Genomic DNA, 16,563 nt, shown 5'->3' with positions numbered 1-16,563 from the left:
AGATACCTTTCCAGCTTCTGACTGTTGCTTTTTGTTTTTCTCTTGGGTTTTACTCCCAGTTCAACCTTGAATATCACATTTTGTAGGGTAGATGAAGAAAATATTGAACTTCCTATTGACTAAATGTCAAAGCTAAGTCTCTCTTTTATCTTGCCTATATACAGTTTTTTTTTTCAGCCCAGTTACAAGACCTTTTATTTTTCCCTGTTAAATCTGATCATTTTAGTCAGCTCATTATTGCTCTCATCTGTCAAAAACATTTAGAATCTTGATACAGTCAGGATATTCCATATTCCTCACAATTTTGTGTCATCTGTATTTGAATTTTTTTTTTTTTTTGCCTTCAACATAGATTATACAATCTATGGTGGATGGGAAAGCCTGTAGATAGGATAACCTGTAGAAAACTTCCTAGCCCTAATCCTCACCATTTGAAGTAAAGTCTCTCAGTCATGTCCAACTCTTTGCGACCCCGTGGACTGTAGCCCACCAGGCTCCTCTGTCCATGGGATTCTCCAGGCAAGAATACTGGAGTGGGTAGCCATTTCCTTCTCTCTCCAGGGGATCTTCCCGACCCAGGTATAGAACCCGGGTCTCCCACATTGGAGGCAGACGCTTTAACCTCTGAGCCACCAGGGAAGCCCAATCCTCACCATTTAGGATTTGTTTATTCACTTACTAAGTTAATTATCCTTTGCCTTCAGGCAAAGTAACTCAATTCCATTTCACAAACATACAGTCAATGATTGCCTAATTCGGGCAAACCACAGTGTGGAGTTTTCTTGCTGGGTCACAGAGATAAACAAGAAGATAGAGAATTTTTATTGGTGGGAATTTCTCTTCTTTAAAGGAAGATAGGGGAGTTCCCTAGAGGTCCAGGGGTGAGGACCAGTACTTCTACTGTCAAGGGTGGGGGTCAGTCCCTGGTTAGGGAACTAAGATTCCTTAAGTTGTGTGGCCAAAAAAAAAAAAAAAATAGGCCTGTGATAGAGATATTGCAGAAGAGACCAGCCTTTTTTTGGACACCTCTCAAATCACACAGGATAGTCGCTACCTATTTCTTCTCCATGAATACTGGCTCTGATGAAAGAGAAAAGAAATGCAGTTTAATAATGCTCTAAGAAACTAGATAAACTAGGAGAATCACTTTCTTCCACTGAAAATTCAGTTTACAAAGAAGGTGTGAATTTAGAAACTAAAATAGCCTCCTTCCTAAGCACCTACCCATGTCGATAAAAACTCTTTGCCAAGTCACAAAGTCCTATCACGGTTGTAAATTCCTCTGTCACAATAATTGTTGCCTCTTAACTTTTAAGGCAAGAGTGAGAGGTTTATTGAATGGCAAGACGAGCATCTGGCATTTCTGGTTTAGTATCTGGAATTTCAGTAAATGTCAAACACACATTTCTGAGAAGGAAAAAGAGAAAAAGTCACTGGGAAAAGAAAACTAAGAGATAGCAAAAGTGTTGGAACATCGCATACGAAATTTCAAAAGTATATAAGAACTTAAACTCATTACTACCATTTAAAAATAAGCGTTCACTGTAGTTTGAGGAAGATGCTGCTTCAAAGTAATTAGTATAAATGGCCCTAAAGAGTAGAAACAGGAAACCATGGAAATCTCTGAAAATAACCTAATAAAAACCACAGATTGAATAATCTGGATTTTAGTAGTTACCACAATGAAAGCCATGGAGAGAAACAGAAGCCAAAACAGAATTCAATATATGAGTCTAAGACTTAAACCAGAATGTCAGCTAAACATGAGGGGAGTAGTACATTATCTTTTGTGATGTGAAGAGCTTGAAACTCAGATAATACCTTTCTCCCCTTTTACTTGCCTCTTTCTTTTTATTTAAATGGCTTGAAATAAGGCTATTTCATATGGCTAACTGATTCTCATCCTTGTTAGAGAAGGCAAGCGATAACTACATAAACACATACATCGATAATACACACACATTTGGAAAGGACAGTTCATTAACAATCTGTTAGATATTGAAAGCCCAGACTCCCCTGATGATGTCTAGACCGTGATAGAACCGAGATGGAGAGACAAGCCTACGTCGGACGTGGGGAAGGTGGTGGGCTATCTGGTCTCAGCAGCTGCCCCCATCACTTCCTGGCAGTGGCCTCATGGGTGGCAGCTAAGCATCGTGTTCCCCCACAGGGAACTGAAGAGGAGGAAAACAGGAAAAATCACGCTGTTTGCAACTCAAATAAATCCCTAAGGATTTATGACTTAATCTTCATGCAGCATCGCTGAAAGAAACACAAGCCAGTTAACTGAAAGTAATTTAAAAAGCAATTTTAATCTTTTACTTGTTCTCTCAAGGAACATTAAAGGGGAGCCAATTCATAATCCCCAGCAATACATGGAAAAATCCCCTCTTTTCTCTTTTCCTTTTATACACGCAACACCCTACGCATGGGGTCTCTGGAACTTCTCTTTCCCTAAACCTCTCCCTCTCAGTCCTCTATCCTTCTGACTCCCAGACACACCTGCACAGTCCTCTTTTTCCCTGGGGCCACCCAGACACACCTGTCTGTGGTCTAAGAATGCTGGAGACTGCAATTCCTTGCTGAAGGGAGCTCAAAGACCACCCCACTTTACTGACTCCCCTTCATTGTTCTAGTTCCTTCTGTGGCATTGCCAGATAAAACACAGGACACCCAGTTAAATTAGAAGCTCTGGCCAACAACAAATAATCTTTCAGTGTAGGTCCCATGCAGTATGTGGGACATATTTATGCTGAAAAAAAATGATTTTTCTCCCATCTGATACTCAAGTTTCTCCCATCCGATACCCTGTGCTTTTATTTTCTAAATCCAGCAATCATATAGTTTTGGAGAGTGTGTTACTCATTCATTTATATCTGACTCTTTGCAACCTGGTGAACTATAGCCCACCAGGCTCCTCTGTCCATGGGATTTTCCAGGCAAGAGTACTGGAGTGGATTGCCATTTCCTCCTCCAAAGGATCCTCCCCACCCAGGGATCGAACCTGGGTCTCCTGCATTGGCAGGTGGATTCTTTACCATTTGAGCCACCAGGGAAGCTTCACCAGAAATTCTTGTTCATGTGAGGGAAACAAATGAAACACCTTTTTAGACACTTTCAGAGCTAATTGAGAGGAAATTGGTCTCGAATTTCCACAGAATGAGACAGACAGAACACAATTTTGTTATCAGAAACATGAGTCACTTTGTCCACCTTCACCCATAAGAAATGCATGGCTAAAATTAATTTACATGTACAAATTTTTTTTCCTATTCTCTATCTAGAAGCTTAGGATCTGCCTAGCATAGCACTTGGTATACAATAAATGATACAAAAGATCTTTTGAGCATAATTAAAAGATTCTTGTGTTACCTAAAAATATTGGGTCCAATGTACATATCAATAGTACTAAATGCATGTGAAATTCCATGAGACTGAATTTGATCTGCATATAAAAGCATTTGATTGCTGATTTGTGAACATAGACTCTCTTTTGCCAAGGAGTCACCTTGGAAGGTGAGGGGTTTTATCTAATAATGTTGCTTCAACATGTTGGATCCTCTGAGGCCACTCTTGGTGCCCGTTTCTGGTCCATGCAGAAGAATCACTCTTCTTGTTTTATGTTCTCCCTTTGTTTTGTCCTCAGACCGTATTTCCCCAGCTGGTCTCCTGCGTGACCCACCCTGCTTGGTTTTAAATGACGTCTGGCTATTTCCAAAAGGTCATAGCTAGCCTCTAAGGATGAAGATTCACAACCACTGGGAGCCTGGTGACACCTCAATTAACAAACCCCCTGGGAGCAAAGCTCTTCTATAATAAAGTGCATGTATTAAAAATGAGATTAACTCCTTGTAAATCAAACACAACAGAGCGCCCTGTGTGTGTACCCTGGACAAAAATGCTTTCTCAAAGAGCTTCGGTTTGTCCCTGTCCTGTTCAAAGCAAAAAGATTGATTCCACTCCAAAAGGCAAGTCAGGGTAGGGGTCATTCTGCCCACTCACTCTTGCAGTTGGATGCCCTCCCCCTCACCCCCTACCCTAAAAGGGAATCTCCTCCTGCCTTCATAACCCATGCCCTAGTTCAGGTCCCCAATACCCTCTCCACACTAAGAGTGTGGAGAATTTACACTGACTGATTCATTGGTTGGTTTTAGGTTTTAGTCACTAAGTAATGTGCAACTCTCTGTGACCTCATGGACTATAGCCTGCCAGGCTCCTCTGTCCATGGGATTCTCCAGGCAAGAATACTGGAGTGGGTTGCCATTTCCTTCTCCAGGGTATCTTCTCAACCCAGGAATTGAACTCCAGTCTCCTGCATTACAGACAGATTCTTTACCAATTGATCTATTCATCACCTAATTATATTTCACTGGAAATTCACTTACTCAGAAATATTTATTAGAGTGAGTTTTAGTCAATGTGTATATTTTAACCAGCAACTTGAATGATAGTTGGCATTAAAGTCTTTGTCCCTGTTACAGGAGAGCCAAGAATCATCAAGTAGATGTGGATATATTTTAGGAAATGAGAATGCATCTGAAATTACTGCCTGCTCCTGAGCAATCAGCCTGATTGGTGAGGGAGTGGAGAGAGGATTGTAAGTGTTTGGTAGTCACATGGATCCCTGTCTTTTGTCTTAGAAGGAGGAAGACAGGCTAAGTTTAGGTTTCTAAAAGCCCTATTTCTCAGAGCATCCAGGAGTAGTGAGAGAGACTTTATAACTGTCTTTTCTGAGAAACTCCCTTGACACCCTATTGTGTCTGAGGAAACAAATGCCCCAAAGTGGTGGAGGGCAAAGTGAGAAAATTATATGGATTTTGGTGAAAGTGTCTTCTCATTGGTAAGAAGGACAAGACAGTAGATGGTCCATCCCAAACCCAGTGAAAGTTCCCTTTTTGCATCACCAGTGACATCATTGTAATTAGGAAAAACTACATGACATCCTAATTTGCATCACTGACATCATTAAAACCAACCATGTCGTCAGCCTTAATATCCTCATATTTACATTCTTAATATTTCTTAACCAAATTTTGGTCAACCATCTGTAAGATGTACATAATTGCCTTAATTCTTTGTCTTAAAGTAAACTTCTAACTTAGTACATCACTGAGAACATCTAGCATTTAAAGGTTCAGGAAAGTGACATGTGGGGGTGATGGTGAATACTTAATATCATTCATTCGTCTATATTCAGGGAGAAGTGGAGGTGTTCCTTCCCTATTCATCTCTCTCTCTAGACCATAAAAGCAGGAATAAGCAAAATCATGATGCATCATTATGATGAACAATAATAATGCAAAATAGCAATACCTGTCGTCAGATTGTGATGGCAATTTCTTAGCCTTTTTGTATGCAGATGAAAAGGTGGGTTTTTGCAGCAAATCTGCCTTCAGCCCAGTGCCTTCCTACATCTCACACCCACTCCCAAACACACACTCACACTTCACTTCGGGGTTGGAAAAGTGACTTTCAAATTAGGATGTCAGAAATGATACAAAATTGGTTTGTACTCCTCAAAAAGTTATCCTGCTCATTTTAGTTGGACATATTTATATTATTAACAGGCATTTGTCAGCTGTCAAAAATGATCTACATTGACACTGAGGAAAATGTAGACCAAATGGTTGTGACTTATTTCCTGATTAATGTATCTTCCAAAAACTTAATAGAAATGGGAAAAAACACAAGAACAGAACCTATGATGACAATTTTTTTTCTATCTAAAGGCAAGAAAGAAATGAAAATGCTCAAATATATCATTATATACAATGGGTTTTCACAGAAACTTAATTTTAATTTAATCCCAAACCACTTGTTAATTCAAGTCTCTTCAGAACCTCTAAAAGATATATTCTGTACTGACTTCTCCAAAAGGTCTCTCAAATTAATGTGTTGAAGTAGTTTGAGGGAGGCTGAGAAAAATATCTTAACCTTTCTAGTCATTGGTTCAAAATTCTTTTCTCTGAGGGTCTTTTCTAAAGAGTTTCTAATTTTTGCCTCTCTGGAATTTGCAATCAACACAAACCATTTCCTGTATGATTTTTATGTTTAGTAAACAGAACACCCTGAAGATGACTAGGAAATCCCAGAATGTTTGAAAGTTATCATCAAGTAGACAGGATCCACTTTTTTTTTTTTGGCTGCCTCACTGGGCATGTGGGATCTTAGTTCCCCAACCGGGTTTCAAACCCATGCCCCCTGCAGTGAAAGCCTGGAGTCTTAACCACTCGACCACCAGGAGTCCCAGGATCCACTGTTTTGACTCTTAAATTGATGTCTGAGAAAATGAGGGAAAACAGTTTATGAAGAGACCTACGGTTTTTCCAGTAGTCATGAATGCATGTTGAGAGTTGGACCATAAAGAAGGCCAAATGATCAAGAATTGATGCTGTCATCTCTGGTACTGGCGAAGACTCTTGAGAGCCCCTTGGACAGCAAGGAGATCAAACCAGTCAGTCCTAAAGGAAATCAGCCTTGAATACTCATTGGAAGGACTGACACTGAAGTTCCAATACTTTGGCCACTTGATGTGAAGAACTGACTCATTGGAAAAGACCCTGATGCTGGGAAAGGTTGAGGGCAGGAGGAGAAGGGGTGACAGAGGATGAGATGGTTGAATGGCATCACTGACTCAATGGACATGAGTTTGAGCAAACTCTGGGAGATAGTGAAGGACAGGGAAGGCTGACGGTGCCGTAGTCCATAGGGTCACAAAGAGTCAGACATGACTGAACAACAACGACACTGGTCATAACAAGTTACATAGCCTGATCCAGAGTCAATGTGAGAAGGCACTTCCAAAGATACAGATCCAGGGAGATATGAGAACTGAGGCCATTGATACATCCACTCTATCTTGGGAAATCATAAGTCTTAGATTCCAAAATGGCCAAATAGAGATGCAGAAATGAGGTTAGTCATTGATCAGAATATTTGATGGTGGCTTGTTTTATGAGAAAAGAAAAATTTCCAGGAAGCTTTTAAGCAGGTGACTGTAAGAATATGAAAGAAATTACTCTTCTAATGAACCAAAAAACTTTTATTTTTCTCTAAAGTGAAAGTGTTAGTTGCTCAGTCAAGTCTGATTCTTTAGGACCCCATGGACTGTAGCCTGCCAGGCTCCTCTGTCCATGGAATTCTCCAGGCAAGAATACTGGAGTGGGTAGCCATACCCTTCTCCAGGGGGTCTTCCCAAACTGGGTCTCCTACATGGCAGGTCGATTCTTTACCCATCTGACCCACCAGGGGAGATTTTCTTGATGTGACTTGTGAAGTCACATCATTCATTTAGTGTTAAGAAATCAAATGTGCATGTAAAGCATAAAGTAAGTGAAGCATTTCAGTTGTTCAACAGAATACAGCCCCGTCTACTCATGGGTGCACCGTCTGAGCATGAGATGGGACATTCTTAGTTGCTTTGTGTCCCTCAGAGTGTAAAATGGCAGCCAACAGAACACAAGCTCACTGAGTTAGCTTATACTAAACCAAAGAAATGGTGGCCTGTACTAATAAAGGGGAAAAAACTATGCATACTTGAATGGTAATTTCCATCATGCCCATTTTTGGCTTAACCTCCTGAATTTAGAATCTTGTTTAAAATAAAATTCTATAAAGCACCCTTTAGAGAAAACAGCAAACTTTCTGGTTGTAGTTTGGAAGCCCTGTAGACTCATCACAGGCCATCTGTCTGATGGAAGCACCAGCTCTCTGGGAACCCTGCCCCACCCATGGGGCAGAAGTCAGGACTTTCAAGCTGAACCTGCGTGTGGGTCTAGGCTGAGCCAGTGGGTCAGTGGGTGACACTGAATGACTTTTCATAAGACTAAAAAAAACAAAACCCTACACCAAACTGTTCACCTGGATACTAACTCCAACCTGAATAACTGAACAAGTTCATTTGGGCTCATTGTCAAAAGTGGCTCAAGAGCAGTATCACAAAGTTCTTCAAACTCTTCTCTTCAAGAACTCGTGTACTGCTCAAGTATTGTTTAGGTGGGACATAAATAGGTTGTTATTTCTCTAGATGGGTGTCTGTCAAGTTTTCTCCCCCAAAAGGTGTTATTCAGGGTGTCACATCCAATTTTAAGGCTGTCAGTTAACAGCCTGTAAAATGTTCCTGGGATAACCCCTCCCAGTACGAAAAGCATGTCCTGGGCACTGACAAGTGTGACCTTGACCTGGACACACACCCAGACAGCCACTCAAAGGACGGCAGCCGTTTCTGCTCCTCTCTAAGAGTTCTGAGTGACAACTGTGGTCAGATGAAGGTGGGAAGGGAACAAAAACATGAAACACAATGATTTCCAGTACATCTTGTTCCTTGTCTTCGGGCAAAAAAATTACACCATTATGTCATTTTTGTGATGTGCTCATCAATGAGCCTGAAAACCTCATTTGTCATCTTTTGGTCTGGTAGACAATCAGAGTTTAGGGAATTCAGCTGGGCTGTCAGCAGTCTTCGCTGTCAAGTAGAGCAACTGAAGGAAGGCAGCAAAAATCACAGGGCCAATGAGGCCGCTGGGTGCTGATGCCAAGGCTGATTGTAGAAATCCTCGCGAAGATCTTCTCTTCCTCTGCATTCCCATCCAATTTGCTGGAGCTGTTTATCAAGTTCCCATGCGGACAGGATGTAAATATGCCACTTAAATCTGCAAATACAATAATGAAAACTGATATTTGTAATTGTATCTGTGTGGTCCCACTGCCTCAACAGTAAATGGATTTCCAACCTAATATTGCTAAATGAATCCTTGAAATATGTGAGCTCCATTACAGCGGAAGCGTGGCATCACTTCTCACATCCTGACATGATGGGGACATCTCCTCATTTCACATGATTGAAATATTTTTTATCTGTCTCCTGAAATTGCCTTACCACAGTTTTAACCCCATCTTTTTGTGCTGGAGGAGTAGGTGCCATGGAAGCATTCTCTCCTTTCGTTCTAGTCTATGGAATAGCTATGGTGCCATGACAAAGGAGAAAGTTCTAGATGCTGGAGAGAGACTTCAAGACACTCTATCTCCCATCTGCATTTCAATCATCCTCCCATGGGTGGCCTCCACAAAGTTCTTGTTGTAAAAGGTTTGAAGCCAGATTCTGTCCTTTACCATCAACGTGTGTAGAGAATGCCGAATGTTTGTACCTCCCTGCGTCACCCCACTCCAGTACTCTTGCCTGGCAAATCCCATGGACGGAGGAGCCTGGTAGGCTGCAGTCCATGGGGTCGCTAAGAGTTGGGCATGACTGAGTGACTTCACTTTCACTTTTCACTTTCATGCATTGGAGAAGGAAATGGCAACCCACTCCAGTGTTCTTGCCTGGAGAATCCCAGGGACAGGGGGGCCTGGTGGGCTGCCATCTATGGGGTTGCAAAGAGTCGGACACAACTGAAGCGACTTAGCAGCAGCAGCAGCGTTCTCCTAGCCCTGCAATCTCAGAAATGTTATTTCAGCAGTAAAAGTCATCAAAGGGTTAAATCTTTACTATGTACTCTCAAACAGGTAGAGGGGAGGATACTTTTTTGTGTGTGTGTGTGATGTGAACCATTTTTAACATCTTTATTGAATTTGTTACAATATTGCTTCTGTTTTATATATATATATATATATATATATATATATATAAATATATATAAATAGTTTTTATTTTTGTTTTGCTTTTTGGCCATGAGGCATGTGGGATCTTAGCTTCCCAACCAGGGATGGAACCCACACTCCCTGCAATGGAAGGCAAAGTCCTAACCACTGGAGCACCAAGGAAGTCCTGAGAATATGTTCTTAATGACTATCATCTTCGTGTTTACCAGACATCTTTTCCTTTCTTTCCCTTTCGATATTTCTATCACAAGATTTCTTTAGCCATTGCAAACTCCTCAGAACTCTTCCCGAGTCTCAGTCTCATGGGCTGAGACTGGGTTGAGACTCACCTTTTTATAGGCAAATCTCCTATCTTCTTTCCTTTCACACTCTGCTCTTTATTTGGTAGAAGGTCTTGGCTTCTCACTCCCCAGTCCCCCAGTTCTGTGACACAGAAGATCCTGAATACCCTAGGAAGGCAGCTCCTTTCCCCTCAGGCTGAGAGGAGAGGAGGAATGGGAGAGTCACACACATTTTTGACTTCCTTTCTTTTTCTGAAATCTCTATTATACCACCGAGGCTCAGCTTCATCTGTTCAGTGGGTATAGCAGCAGAAGGCCCCATAGTATGAAGCACCTACATAGCTGCTCAATAAAGGTTATCTTCTTCCCCTGCTGCCAGTGATGTTTCAGAAATGTTCACCTTTTATTACGAAGACTCTTCTTTTGTAGATGCTTTCTTTTTATAGCTGCACTCACTTAGGATTATTTTCTGATGTAGTAACTGTTGTTAAATCATGGTACAGGCTATACTATTCCATATTTTTAACCTTTTGAGGGAAAGAATCATTTTGCTTATTTTGCTATCCCCTGTACCAGGCATGCTAAGTCACTTCAGTTGTGTCCGACTCTTTGTGACCCTATAGATAATAGCCCGCCAGGCTCCTCTGTCCATAGGATTCTCCAGGAAAGAATAATGGAATGGAATGCCATGCCCTCCTCCAGGGGATTGTCCAGACCTAGGGATCGAACCCCCATCTGCGATGTCTCTTGCATGGGCAAGCGAGTTCTTTACCACTAGCACCACCTGGGAATCCCTATATCCATTAAAATGCTTTAAATATATTTAGTGCTCAATAAATATCAGACCCAACTTCACCACTGGGTTAGAGTGTAGACTGAATCTCAGCACATTTCCAAGGCATACATGCCACATCTGGCCGGACACAGAGTCACTATAGAAACCCCAGGAAGTGACTAGGCGTAGACAGTGCGGACACTGCCTGACATGACAGCAGTGGCTGTTGATTGAGACTTAGCATCATTCCTTTGAGGAAGAAGATTTCACTTTGGTTATTTTTCTGGCAACTAATGAACCTATTGTCTGGATTCTGTAGTGAACTTGGCAAAACCCTCTGTGAAAACTGATAAAATATAAATTACTCAGACAAGAGGAAACGTTTCATTCTTTTTAGAAGTTTCTATCCAGCATAGTTACGTGTTCCTTTTTGGGAAAGTTAAACTTGGACATTTATTTCACCCATATAGCTCTCTTCTCTCTTCCTGTTAAAGCCTCGCAGTCACTAGGCAAAAAAGAATCCGATGCACAAGTCTTGTTTGAGAGTAGCATAGGCTTTCAGAATTTTGCAAAATGAATTGTTTTAGTGCCCCAATCTATGATGTGGTGGGTTTTCTTGTTTTTTGTTAAAACCTGTGTGTGCTCTGGTAAACTTTATCAAAACGTCAATGTACAATTATTCTGTACTGGTTCTTCTTGTGTCCTTCACCTTCTAACTTCCTCGTAGAGGAAAAGTTTTCAGTGTTCGGAATCTGCCCTACACTTCTCACTTCCTGTATTTGCAAGCAACTACTATATAGAGAGGGTTTACCAGGTGGTGCTAGTGGTAAAGAGCCTGCCTGCCAATGCAGGAGACGTAAGAGACACAGGTTCGATCCCTGGGTCGGGAAGATCCCCTGGAGGAGGGCATGGCAACCCACTCCAGTATTCTTGCCTAAAGAATCCCATGAACTGAGGTGCCTGGCAGGCTGCAGTCCACAAGGTTGCACAGAGTCAGACACGACTGAAGTGATTTCACACGCGTGCATTGTATAGAGAAGATATATATCTTAAAGGAATTAAATGGTGAATCCTTAGAACGTGCAACACTGTCATATTTGGGGACTCATATGTAGCCAGCACAAGAAAATTCCATTTCCCTGGAGTGATTTTTGCCTCCCTTGTTAGAGTGCAAGTCTACCAGCAGACAGATGAGAGGGAAATGACTTGCCACCCCTCCATTCTCCATCTCAGTCTATGTCCCTGAAAGTGACTTTGAAATGGATCAATGGTAAGTCTCTAAAACAAGATGGCAGATGCTTCTAGAAATACAAGTAAGAACTAATATTCTCATGGACTCTCTCTGCTACTTCACTTACCTGTACCAAAAATAGAAGACAATATTAATACTTCTTGTTTCTATGATAATCTTTCTCTAGAAAAATGATTCATGTAAATGAAACATTATTTAATGTCATTGTATTTTTGATTATATTAGTGATACATGATCAAGATAAAATGATATATGAATTTGTATAACTAAATCACTTTGCTGTAACCTGAAACACATTGTAAATTAACTTATATTCCAATCTAAAATAAATAGGAAATACAGAAAAAAAACTTTCAAATTATAGTATCTTTTAATAAAGTCAGTTATTAACTACAACATCTAGCCTGACAAATGGTGTGTGCATGTGTGTATACACATCCCTGTATTTTGCAATCATGCTAACTTACTTAAATGATCGCTTTAATATAAACAAACGGGAAAACTGCTTGAAATTACATTGCCATTCTCCCCCTACTTCTCTTAACTGTGCTTTAAGAGAAACATTTTTATAAACTGGATGCAAAGTGAGCTTGGAAGGCATATTTTTGGAGAACTAGTAATTTTGGAGCTTCTAACAGCCAGATTTTTTGAATGGTAAGAACCAAAAAAAGCACAGAAGGCAGCAAAGGGTAGAGAAAATGGTTGAATAATCAGCTGTGTTGTTGAAACTGTCAGCGGAGGGAAAGTGTCAGCTTATCGCATCTCAGCCTTATTCAAAGAGAAGTGGGCTCCTCGCGATGGGCAGGATGCCAGAATGCGATAATAAAGGAGCTCTGTAGGACTGCAACATGGTACTCTAGAAATACATTTTCCAATTAGTCATAAGTGTTTATTCATCAAGGCATACCACAATGCTTTTGGTAACTGAGTTGTACAAGCAGCTGTAATTGGCAATTGAGAAACATCAATGCAAATGTTTTCATGTCTAATCCTGAAATTGTTCACACTCCACATTGCCACTGAATAGTTCCTCTGTCCTGCAGTGGTGTGGATAGCATGCCTGTGACGACAGGTTTAGGGCCTTTCTAATCATCAAGCACTAAATTAGGTCCTTCTTGCAGCTTTAGTCTTTTTTCCTGATTGGTTTGAGGAAGAGAAGCTGAAGTGGACTGAAAAATGTTCTTTCAGCAACATTTGGGGAAATTTTTGTTGTTGTTCAGTCGCTCAGTTGTGTCCGACTCTGCAACCCCATGGACTGCAGCACGCCAGGCTTCCCTGTCCTTCACCACCTCCCAGAGTTTGCTCAAACTCATGCCCATTGAGTTGATGCCATCCAACCATCTCATCCTCTGTCGCCCTCTTCTCCTCCTGTCCTCAATTTTTCCCAGCATCATTTTGGTTAAGCCTAAAGGGAAGCTTGAGAGGATGGTCAACTTTAAGATTTTTCCAGATCTTCAGAGGATAAGAGTCTATCCCAGAAAACTTCACTCCCTGTAAATTCCAACAAGGAATTCAGTTGGACATGCCACAGACACCTGCCGACCCTCCTAAGTGACAGCTCCTGATACCTGTTTGGGCGACATCTCACTTTTGCCTTCTGGCTGTTAATCTGGAACAGTTTTTAAGCTAGATAAGAAGCCCTGGTGAAAAGAAGAATCCCACAGGATGTTTCTTGACCTTTAAAAAGAAAACCATCAGGACTGACAGGCTTTCAAATTCAAAAAAATTTCTTTTTGCACTCTTTAGTAGCAGAAAACTGCAAATGATGACTTAAAAGGCTCTCCTTTGTTTTATTCTCCAAAGTTTTCAGATACTTAGTCTGAGAGGCTTGTGACAATTAAATCAATTTCCACCGGAGTCCCCAGAGGCGGGCCTTATCCCAGCTCCCTCAAGGAGACTTACACTAATAAGGAGCTGGCAACTTACCTGGGAGGAAGGTGCAAAGTAGAAAAATGGAATTTCAGGTCAAATAAAAACTTTGCCACAGAATACCAGTTCTTGCAGACTGAAAGATCAACCTTATAATAGAAGGTGAATCTTATTTAAAATGAGGAGAAGAGTGTAACCAAAATTAGGCTTTGAAAATAGCTTTCTGATAATACTATTTGATTCTTGAAAAAAAGAGCTGTTATTAAAAAGAAATTTACTTCACTCTCCCTCCAAGTTTAAAATGTACTTTTTGTTTCCAGAGGTAAAATGTAACCCACTGATTTTAGTGCAAATAGCGATTTATAGGTACACTAGCCTGAATGTTCTGTTTACGGTTACAGAAACTGAGAAAATCACCACCTGATTGCCCTTTGCCTAGTCCAGGTAATAAAGTATGAAACTGCTTCAAGACCACAAACCACTGTCCTCCGCTTCTTCTTTACACGGCTCAGGCACAGCCCAACCAAGGGCCCCAGTACACACCTTCTTCACCAACAGGCTGCCTAATCTGACAGACAGCCATCCCACCCCTTCTTATGTGCCCAATACACATGCCTATGTGCTTTGCACACACAGCCAGGAAAATTGCCGTGGAAGTAAATAACCAAAGGGTTAGAAAATGCAATGTACATTTTTCCTGGGCCACCTGACCATGGAGCTGATCAGTAAGTACTGCCCAGGTCCCCAGGCTACCCTCCCAGGAAGCACCTGTGCAAAATGGGTCACAATGCACGCTACTGGTTGACTGAGAGCAAGCAGGCATCAGAAGCTGTCTGAGCATCTAGGGTGGTAGAGGATCCACTGGGCACAATTGGACTGTGTCAAGAATGGGTTTTAGAAAGCTGAGGACCACAGATGGTTCTCAGAGCCTGTTACTCTGAGGACCTCTGAAGATGTTATAATGCCTTCTTGCTGTTTCCAGCATCTAGCTTTGTTTCCTCCCTCCATGCTGTCTCAGTTCAATTCAGTCGCTCAGTCGTGTCCGACTCTTTGCGACCCCATGAATCGCAGCATGCCAGGCCTCCCTGTCCATCACCAACTCCTGGAGATTACCCAAACTCATGTCCTTTGAGTCGGTGATGCCATCTAATCATCTCATTCTCTGTTGTCCCCTTCTCTTCCTGCCTTCAATCTTTCCTAACATCAGGGTCTTTTCCAATGAGTCAACTCTTCACTAGTCCCCTACAATTGTCCTTTCTTAAAGTCTCCCATTTGAATGCTGCTGGCTTTCACCTGCCACCAAGGAAGTATGGAGATTTTCTTCCTTTTGCACGTGGGCTTGTCCTCTCTCTCCCTCCCTCAGCTGCATACATGCAGAGTTCTCAGATCTGCTCTACAATACCTGGGATCCTACCTGACTGGTGCCCCACATCTTCCCTGGCCACCACCTCACCTGCATGAGCGCTCACACAGATGAATGAAGTTCCCTAAGCTTCTCTTCCCAACTCCAGGTCTTTCCCCTTTCATCCTATTCCTTTCCACATCTCAAGCAGCAAGTCCTAGAGTCAATCGTAGCATGGGGTGGGGTGAAGATAGGCATCAAGCCGGGAGCTGTGTGATCTCAGGCTGGGTCTGGGGGAGGAAGTAATGTCATCACTCCAGACCTTTCCATCCTTCATCTCCTGGGACTCGGCCTCTAGAACCTGCGTATAGAACAATCTTGTACTTTCTAGAGAGGATGCATAGAGATGGGGAAAGAGGAAGGTGGGATCTATGGTTTTCTTGGCCCCAGGATCTCTGACCAGACACCTCCTGTGTCCCTCTTTGCAATGATCACTGTTTGTGTTGACCTTTGTCTCGCCCATCACAAGGGACCTTTTTTGGCATAGGAACCCTGCCTTGTATTTCTGTATCCCAGCATCCAGCTACACTGCTTGGCTCACAGTGAAAGTGAAAGTGAAGTCGCTCAGTCGTTTCTGACTCTTTGCGACCCCATAGACTGTAGCCTACCAGGCTCCTCCCTCCATGGGATTCTCCAGGCAAGAGTACTGGAGTGGGTTGCCATTGCCTTCTCCAGGGGATCTTCTCTGATCCAGGGATCGAACCCGGGTCTCCTGCATTCCAGGCAGACGCTTTAACCTCTGAGCCATCAGGGAGCCCCTGGCTCACGTTCTTGTGTTAATTGTTAAAACAAGCTTTCCTTCAAGACTTTGAATGATTAGTTTGGGAGAAGACAGGTGGCCATATTCCTCAAGGGAGTGGGGAGGTCAAAACTGAGAAAGTTGAACAAAGAAAGAAAGGGAAGGAATCTAGGATCATGAAACACAGCCTACTTCATTGTTTAGTCCACTTACCTTTGACTCATTCAGGCAAAAATGGGTAGGGAATTATTAGGCTTTTGACTAGCTCTCCATTTGCATGACATCAGAGAAGGCTATGGCACCCAACTCCAGTACTTTTGCCTGGAAACTCCCATGGACAGAGGAGCCTGGTAGGCTGCAGTCCATGGGGTCGCTACGAGTTGGACACGACTGAGCAACTTCAGTTTCACTGTTCACTTTCATGCACTGGAGAAGGAAATGGCAACCCACTCCAGTGTTCTTGCCTGGAGAATCCCAGGGACAGAGGAGCCTGGTGGGCTGCTGTCTATGGGGTCGCACAGAGTCAGACACGACTGAAGAGACTTAGCAGCAGCAGCAGCAGCAGCCATTTGCATGACATAGAGGGAATACTGCAGACAATGTGTGCTTGAGCCTTTCATCTGTCTGGAGGTCTATGGCTGGTGG

At 42.2% G+C, this 16,563-nt stretch overlaps 1 non-coding gene across 1 annotated transcript; it reads right to left on the bottom strand.

Moving 5' to 3' along the window:
* Nucleotides 1-15,860: 15,860 nt before the first annotated feature.
* Nucleotides 15,861-15,933, bottom strand: TRNAS-GGA (transfer RNA serine (anticodon GGA)). The gene has a single exon. It is a non-coding gene; the product is annotated as a tRNA-Ser (tRNA).
* Nucleotides 15,934-16,563: the final 630 nt, after the last annotated feature.

Source organism: Bos mutus, chromosome 2, assembly GCF_027580195.1.
Source record: "Bos mutus isolate GX-2022 chromosome 2, NWIPB_WYAK_1.1, whole genome shotgun sequence".
NCBI classification, from domain to species: Eukaryota; Metazoa; Chordata; class Mammalia; order Artiodactyla; family Bovidae; genus Bos; species Bos mutus.
Note: the sequence above shows the minus strand (reverse complement) of the source record. Positions and strands in the feature narration are given on the sequence as shown.